Genomic DNA, 7,337 nt, shown 5'->3' on the forward strand with positions numbered 1-7,337 from the left:
ATGTTGGCAGAAGGCTCTCCAGAATCTGGAGATAAATTGCGAGCCTCGATCCGAGACTATGACTTGTGGAGTACCGTGGAGTCTGAAAATCTCCTTGACGAAGACTTCTGAGAGTTTTGGCGCGCTGGGCAAACCTTTAAGTGGATGAAATGCGCCTGTTTAGAAAAGCGATCCACAACCACCAGTATGGTTTTCATCCCTTTAGAGCTGGGTAATTCCATGATAAAATCTATGGAGAGATGTGTCCATGGACGATCTGGAATTGGTAGTGGTTGAAGAAGGCCTGCCAGCCTATTGCGAGGCGTCTTATTCTGAGCGCATATGGGACATGAAGCCACAAATCTTTCAATGTCTTTGCGCATGCCTGGCCACCAGAAGGTGTGCTCCAACAAGTCGATTGTTCTCCTGGTGCAAGGATGACCAGCGGTCCTGGAAGCATGACCCCATTCCATCACTTTCCTATGGAAGTTTGTGGGAGTGAACAGACATCCTTCTGGAACCTTGAGGCCTACAGGGATGTTACGTTGAGCCCTGGTAATGTGTGGTAAGGCGTCAAAGGTGTTGGCAGACAAAATACATGCGGGAGGAAGTATAGTCTGTTGAAGATCCTCTGCTCTATCCTCGACCAGGAATTGTCTGGATAGTGCATCGGCTTTTACGTTTTTGTAACCAGGAATATACGATACAAGAAAGTTAAAACGGGTAAAAAATAGGGACCACCGTGCCTGTCGTGACCCCAAGCGACGCGCACCTTCAATGTAGAGTAAATTCTTGTGGTCAGTCAGGATAGTGACTGGTGTCTCAGTACCCTCGAGAAGGTGTCGCCATTCTTCTAAGGCCATCTTTATTGCGAGGAGTTCGCGGTTTCCTACATCGTAGTTTCTCTCCACAGAAGAAATTTGTTTGGAAAAAAATGCACAAGGATGCAGACGGGCCTGTGGGTTTTTACTCTGAGACAGTATTGCCCAACTCCTACGTCGGAGGCGTCCACTTCCAGCGTAAAAGGTAACCCTGGATCTGGTTGTACCAAAATGGGAGCAGAAGAAAAAGCTTTCTTTAATCTTTCAAACGCTCTTGAGGCTTCGGGAGACCAATGTGTTGGATCCGCCCCTGTTAGGACCAGTATGTCAGGCCAAAATCTGCACTCATGTTAAGCTTCCATTTTGTATGGTCATAACTAGTTAAGATTCTGTAGTCAGCCTTTTGCTGAAATATAATTCATAAATGCACTCAGTTTCTCTGCTAAATTGCATTTCCTTTCTTCCTGGTCAGGCTATTAATACAATACTTTTGTGTTGTCAATTTCCTGATGTTTTAGTTAGAATATAATAGAATGGTTCTCTGCAAGAAGCAAAATAGTGTAATATAGTTGCTAAAGACTCAAGGTCTCTTTTGATAACAGACAATGAATAAGCTATGTATTCAGACAATTGCTTGTATTGGAAAAGACATGTCCCAAAAGTCACGCCACTAATATGTCCTGCCCCTAGATCACGCCTCTAATCAAATCTACGCCCAAGACACACCTAGGATACGCCTCTAACCAATATCTTTTTTTTTTCTGTATAAAAGTCATTACCCTATGAGTAATAAATTGGGACAAAGGATTTGAAACCTGGCATGCGTTACGTTTCATTTTGTTCGTCTCCCAGGCCTGAAAAGTTAATCAAAAATCGGAGATAACAGTGGCAGGGCGTGAAAACTTCTCCGGGGAAGTCTGCTGCAAACGGTGCAGATTGTGTCCAGTCACAAGGCTTCAGTTTTCTTTGCAGAGAATAGGTTCCTTTTGGTTCTGAAGCCAGGGGAAGGAAATAACAGATTTCCTTCAGTTTTTGGTGTCTAGAAGTGGGAAATTCACAAAGGTGGTGAGTATATATGTAAATTTTTATATATGATGCTTCACCCCCTATGGGAATTTAATAGACCTAAATTGTGACTGAAGAATTGGGATAGGCCCTTTTAAACAGAATTTTTGGTAAGAGTCCAGTAAATTCTGTGCACGACTGAACTGTTATCTCTGATCTAGCTGAACGACCATTGTATATTGTGTAAGTATAAATGTTGCAATTATTTGTCATAATTAAGCTGTTTTTCTATAAGCTACTAATGGTTTATGCTGGTCTCAGAAATCAATCAGGAATAATAGCTCAGAATAATGGTGTCTGTTTTAATTGTGGTGGTTTTGGTCATTGGCAGAGAGTGTGCCACTATCAGTCAGAAGCAGGGAAGTGCTGCTTTGCCCATGGGGGCTCAGAGTGAAAGTCTCTGTAAAAAAAAAAAAAAACACCGCTACCTTATGTACTGTAAAAGAGTTTGTTTGTAACCTTGATGAATTCCTGAATGATTTCTTGTGTGAAAGTCATGCTGATTATCATCTGTACAAAAAATATGAATATTAGTTGCTCATGATGAAATCTAAATTTTAAAAGGTTTTAAAAAGGTGTACACCAAATATAGAGAGAAATACCTCACAACAAAAGGGGAGTATATTCAGCTCTGTCCCTGGTTATAGTTTGAAAGGTTTATTCGTCCTGGCCAGGCGGATACTTTTTAAACCAGACACATTTCTTTTCGTTTGTGGTATTTCTATCTTAATAAAAGGAGGGGCACAGCCTCTCTCTTACAGTTTAAAGAATGTGAAGCATTCACATTAAAATTAACTAGCTCTGTGCTTAAGCAGTTTATGGAACAAGGTAATGTAGAACTGTCTTCTTTTCCATAAAGCAGTAAGATAACACATTTCAATTTTATTTCTACAGGATTAAGATATGTCTGGGTTGTTTTTGTTTAAAATGATGGTAAGAGCTCACAAGCACTGTTTGAATTAATATATTGTATTATATATGTATATAACGCCATTAATGTACATAGCGCTTCAAAAGGAGGGTGTCCGTGGTGGCAGGTGCTGCGGGGAGGTTGAGTTGTGAGCGGAGTGTGGTGATATATGTCTTTAGCAGCATGGAGGTCATTAGTTATTTTAGCGAGAATTGTCTCCGTTAAATAAGCAGTGTAGAAGCCATACAAGACAGGTAGGGTCAAGCTTGCTGTTTTTTTAGTCATGGTATAACTGTTGCATGTTTGAAGATATTTTGTTTAGCTTAAGAGAAGGCATAGTTAAAACGGGATAGCATAAGATGTATTGATGGAAGTTTGCAGGAATATGAGATTTCTTGCAGAAGGCATTCAGGTGAATGAATGAAAGAATATTGCATGCTCTTGTAGGCATAGACTTGGTGTTTATAAATACTGTAATTTAAAATATTCCCGTTATTTAATTTTTGAAAGACCATACAAAATGCAGTTTTAGGACAGCGTGGAAAGCTTCATATTTAACATTAAACTAATGTTACAATCCCCTGCTTGAGGATTAATCCAGCAGTTAATATGAATTAGACAGTGAAACCCATTGGAAACAAAAGAAAACAGCGCACAACGCCAAATGGTGAAGCAAGTTCAACAATATAATTCAAATTAAAGGGGTAATATATCTGTATCACACTGTTTACCACTCGGCAGCTGTTGTCAGGAGAGTCAGGTGCTTGCTTCTCTCAGCTAGTGCCACTCCGTTGGTTCTGGGGCAGGACGTCAATCTTTTGCTCCCAAGGGGGTTTCCCTTCACGCAGCCAGGTTCAGCTGAAGGTATTGGTGCTCGGTGAGATCACTCCGGCTTCCAGGCCGTCTGGAGCAGCTCCTGTACCTCAGCAGGTGGATCCTCTGCACAGAGGTTAGACCGCAGCTTGCAGGGGCACACTCGGCGTGCCACGATGCCGCTCCGTCGCGGGACGCTGTGTGATGACGTCCCTGTCTCCACAGCAGTGGTGGAATCGGCAGGGAGGTGATACAGTCTCTCAGAGTCTCTCACAAAGGCCCAAAACAGCACACAGGATTGGTAAAATCAGGGCAAAGCCAATGAATAGGCAATAGTCAATATAGGCAGATATAAGGCAATAGAAAATAACATCCAACGCGTTTCGTAGAATTAACTACTTCCCCATTTTGTTCGTCTCCCAGGCCTGAAAAGTTCATCAAAAATCGGAGATAACAGTGGCAGGGCGTGAAAACTTCTCCGGGGAAGTCTGCTGCAAACGGTGCAGATTGTGTCCAGTCACAAGGCTTCAGTTTTCTTTGCAGAGAATAGGTTACTTTTGGTTCTGAAGCCAGGGGAAGGAAATAACGGATTTTCCTTCAGCCCCTTTTTGGGTTAAAGCCGTAACTGCTTTGACCTTGTCGGGATCCATGGCGAGTCCAGTGTCCGAAATAATATAACCGAGGAAGGAGGTTGAAGACTGACGAAAGTGGCATTTCTCCAGTTCGGCAAAGAGCTTATTCTACCGTAGCCTTTGAAGAACTTGTTTAACATGTACTGGATGTTCCTGAATGTCTTTGGAGTAGATCAAAATGTCATCCAGGTACACGATCACATGTTGGTCTAACAGGTCCCTAAAGATTTCATTAACGAAGTCTTGAAAGACAGCTGGTGCCTTGCAGAGACCAAACGGCATCACTAGATATTCGTAGTGCCAATCACGAGTATTGAAGGCCGTCGTCCACTCATCTCCCTGCCGAATCCTTACCAAGTTGTAGGCCCCTCGTAGATCCAACTTGGTAAAGATGTTGGCGCCTTGTAGCCTATCGAACAGTTAGGAGATTAACGGGAGAGGATAACGATTCTTTACGGTAATCTTGTTGAGGCCGCGATAGTCAATACAAGGGCGGAGCGAGCCATCCTCCTTTTTACAAAAAAGAAGCCTGAGCCAGCAGGTGAGGAAGATTTTTGAATAAAACTCCTCTGAAGATTCTCCTGAATGTAGTCTTTCATAGCTTTAGTCTCAGGCAGAGACAGTGGATAGGAGCAACCTCTAGGCGGAATGGCACCGGGCAACAAATCGATGGGGCAGTCATACGGGCGATGCGGTGGAAGTTCCTCTGCTTGCTGTTTGTTGAACACATCCCGGAAGTCCTCGTATTCTACTGGAAGTTGTACTCTGTTGTACTCTGTCTGGATCAGGTACAGATACTCCCACCAAAGTCTTTGAAGGGGGTAAGCAATGCTTCTGACATTGAGGGCTCCAGCGGATAGGCAAAGACTCCGTCCAGTCGATTAGGGGGTTGTGTGTCCGCAGCCATGGAAGCCCCAGTATGATGTCTGCTGAGCGGGCATGAATGGCATCCAATTGTATAGTCTCAGTCAATATCTGGATGGGTACAGTCTGAAGGGAGATGAACGGGGGTTGCAGCGGAGGGCCATCTATTGCTTCGAGAGCCACGGGACGATCCTTAAGTACCAAGGGTATTCGGTGTCTCTCCGCGAATTCTTGGTCAATAAAGTTTCCCCCCGACCTAGAGTCCAGAAAGCCCTGTGTCGTGACTCGGAAGGTCTCTCCGGAAAGGGTGATGGGGAGGTTGATCCTAGTGGAAGGTTGCACGGGTGGTGAGGATGCGGTGCCCGGCGTGATCCTCCTGACTTTTACTGGGTTGTGGAGTTTTCCCGGTCTCAGCGGGCAGGTAGCCAGTAAGTGCCCATTGTTCCCGCAGTATAGGCATAGACCTGCGCGTCGTCTGCGCTGCCTCTCACCAAACGAAAGCCTGGTCCCTCCTAGTTGCCTAGGTTCATCTAGCGTTGGTGCTTTAAGAGGAACAAAGTCAGCTTGGTAATTACCAGGAGAAGGAGGTAAGTCCAGGGGTTTAGCAACAGGACTGGTAGCGCAGGGAAGCAGTCCCAAAACAGCATCGCAGGCGAGGATAGGATCCTGCTCTCTTATGTACTGGTCCAAAGACAGGGATAATTCATGAAAGGTATCTTTATTCTGCGCCAGTTTCACAGGATTTACATCTTCCCAGGTCACAGGGGAGCCAGGGGCAGGAACATAGGAAATCATAGTCTGTTTTAATTCCCTAAGGCGCTTGGCCTTAATCAGGAGTTCTTTACGGAGCTCTTTCCCAGACGGGGTTAGGCCAAAAAACAGGGACTGGTTTTCAGGCGGAGGTAGTCTCTCAAATATATACTGATCTTCAGACAGGGGCTGATTTACAGACTGGGACAGGTTTTCAGACAGGTTTTCAGCTCGATCATCAGCGTCCGGCTCAGGTCAATGGCGTCGTCACGTGACCCTCCTTCTTGTAGCTGAAACCGGAACCGGAATACCTCGCATTCAGTGTTCAGCGAGAGAGGTCCCTCCGAGAAACAGTGCCTTGAAAGTCCTCTACGTAGTTGTTTTACGGCTGTGATAACACACACGAGAGCCAAATTCTGACTGCAGGTAATAACAATGTTCGTGGGCAAATGGCGGCCTCAATCTTAACCACGCCCTTGATCAAGCTGTTGGCACATGAGAGCCTATCTCATACATGCTATTGATTGCTGAACTTTTGCGAGTGGGCATTTGAAAGATTTTATGTTCCTTTAATACAATTTTTATTATGGTAATGCACTAGGTGTGCGCCTGTTTTTTTCTTTCCTTTTTTCGAGATATGAATAGGGACTGGTGATCCCTTTGAAACGGGCTGCAGGAACCTGGAGTTACTACCATTGGAACAGGACTTTGTGTATTGGAAGTTTTTGTTTTTTTAATTTTTTATTCTATTTTTTGGTACTTTTTTCATTTTTTCACATATTAATAAATATTTTTAGGTGTCTAATCAAATGTACATTTTATAGGTATTATTACTTTAATTTTAAATTATTTAGTGATTGTATCATATATTGTATTATTTTATTGTCTGTATCATAGTGTATTAGCCAATATCTAGCCGCCCCACTAAACGCACTCATGATTAGCAATTGGTTCTTCTATAATTTACTTTAGTCAGGATATTATAGAGGCGCTACTTCATTTTGATAAAGTTGCATTTGTTGCGACGAAACGCGTCAGGGACGTCACCTACGACATTACGTCATCACGTAGTGTGCTCCTTTACGGCCGGGGAGCACATGCAGTGAATTCAAGGCCAAACTCTGATACCAATACTATTTGGAGGATTTCGAGTGAACCAGAGGGACAGCGCTGACTGAGTGATCTTATCCAGCGAATTTTGGACTCCCTGCTGCAGTTTGGACATGCCTGGTGGTGATTATATATCACAAATTGCTTTATATTGATTTTAACCTTGTGAGTGTTTTTAATCCCTCCATCCACCCTTCCCCAACATTAAATGTTACAGTGTTACACTATGGGGCGTGCGCTCTCTGTTTTGTTTTCTCTGTAGATTTTGCTGTGGAGCTGGTTACTCCATGTGAGAGCTGCCGTGGACCCCTGGGATCTGTACATTTTGTTCTGGTGCTATTTGTCAGGACTCTATACAGGTTTTGAACATTGGACTCTTTATTACCTTATATT

The sequence above is a fragment of the Ascaphus truei genome, unplaced genomic scaffold (assembly GCF_040206685.1).
Source record: "Ascaphus truei isolate aAscTru1 unplaced genomic scaffold, aAscTru1.hap1 HAP1_SCAFFOLD_2607, whole genome shotgun sequence".
In the NCBI taxonomy this organism is placed as follows: Eukaryota; Metazoa; Chordata; class Amphibia; order Anura; family Ascaphidae; genus Ascaphus; species Ascaphus truei.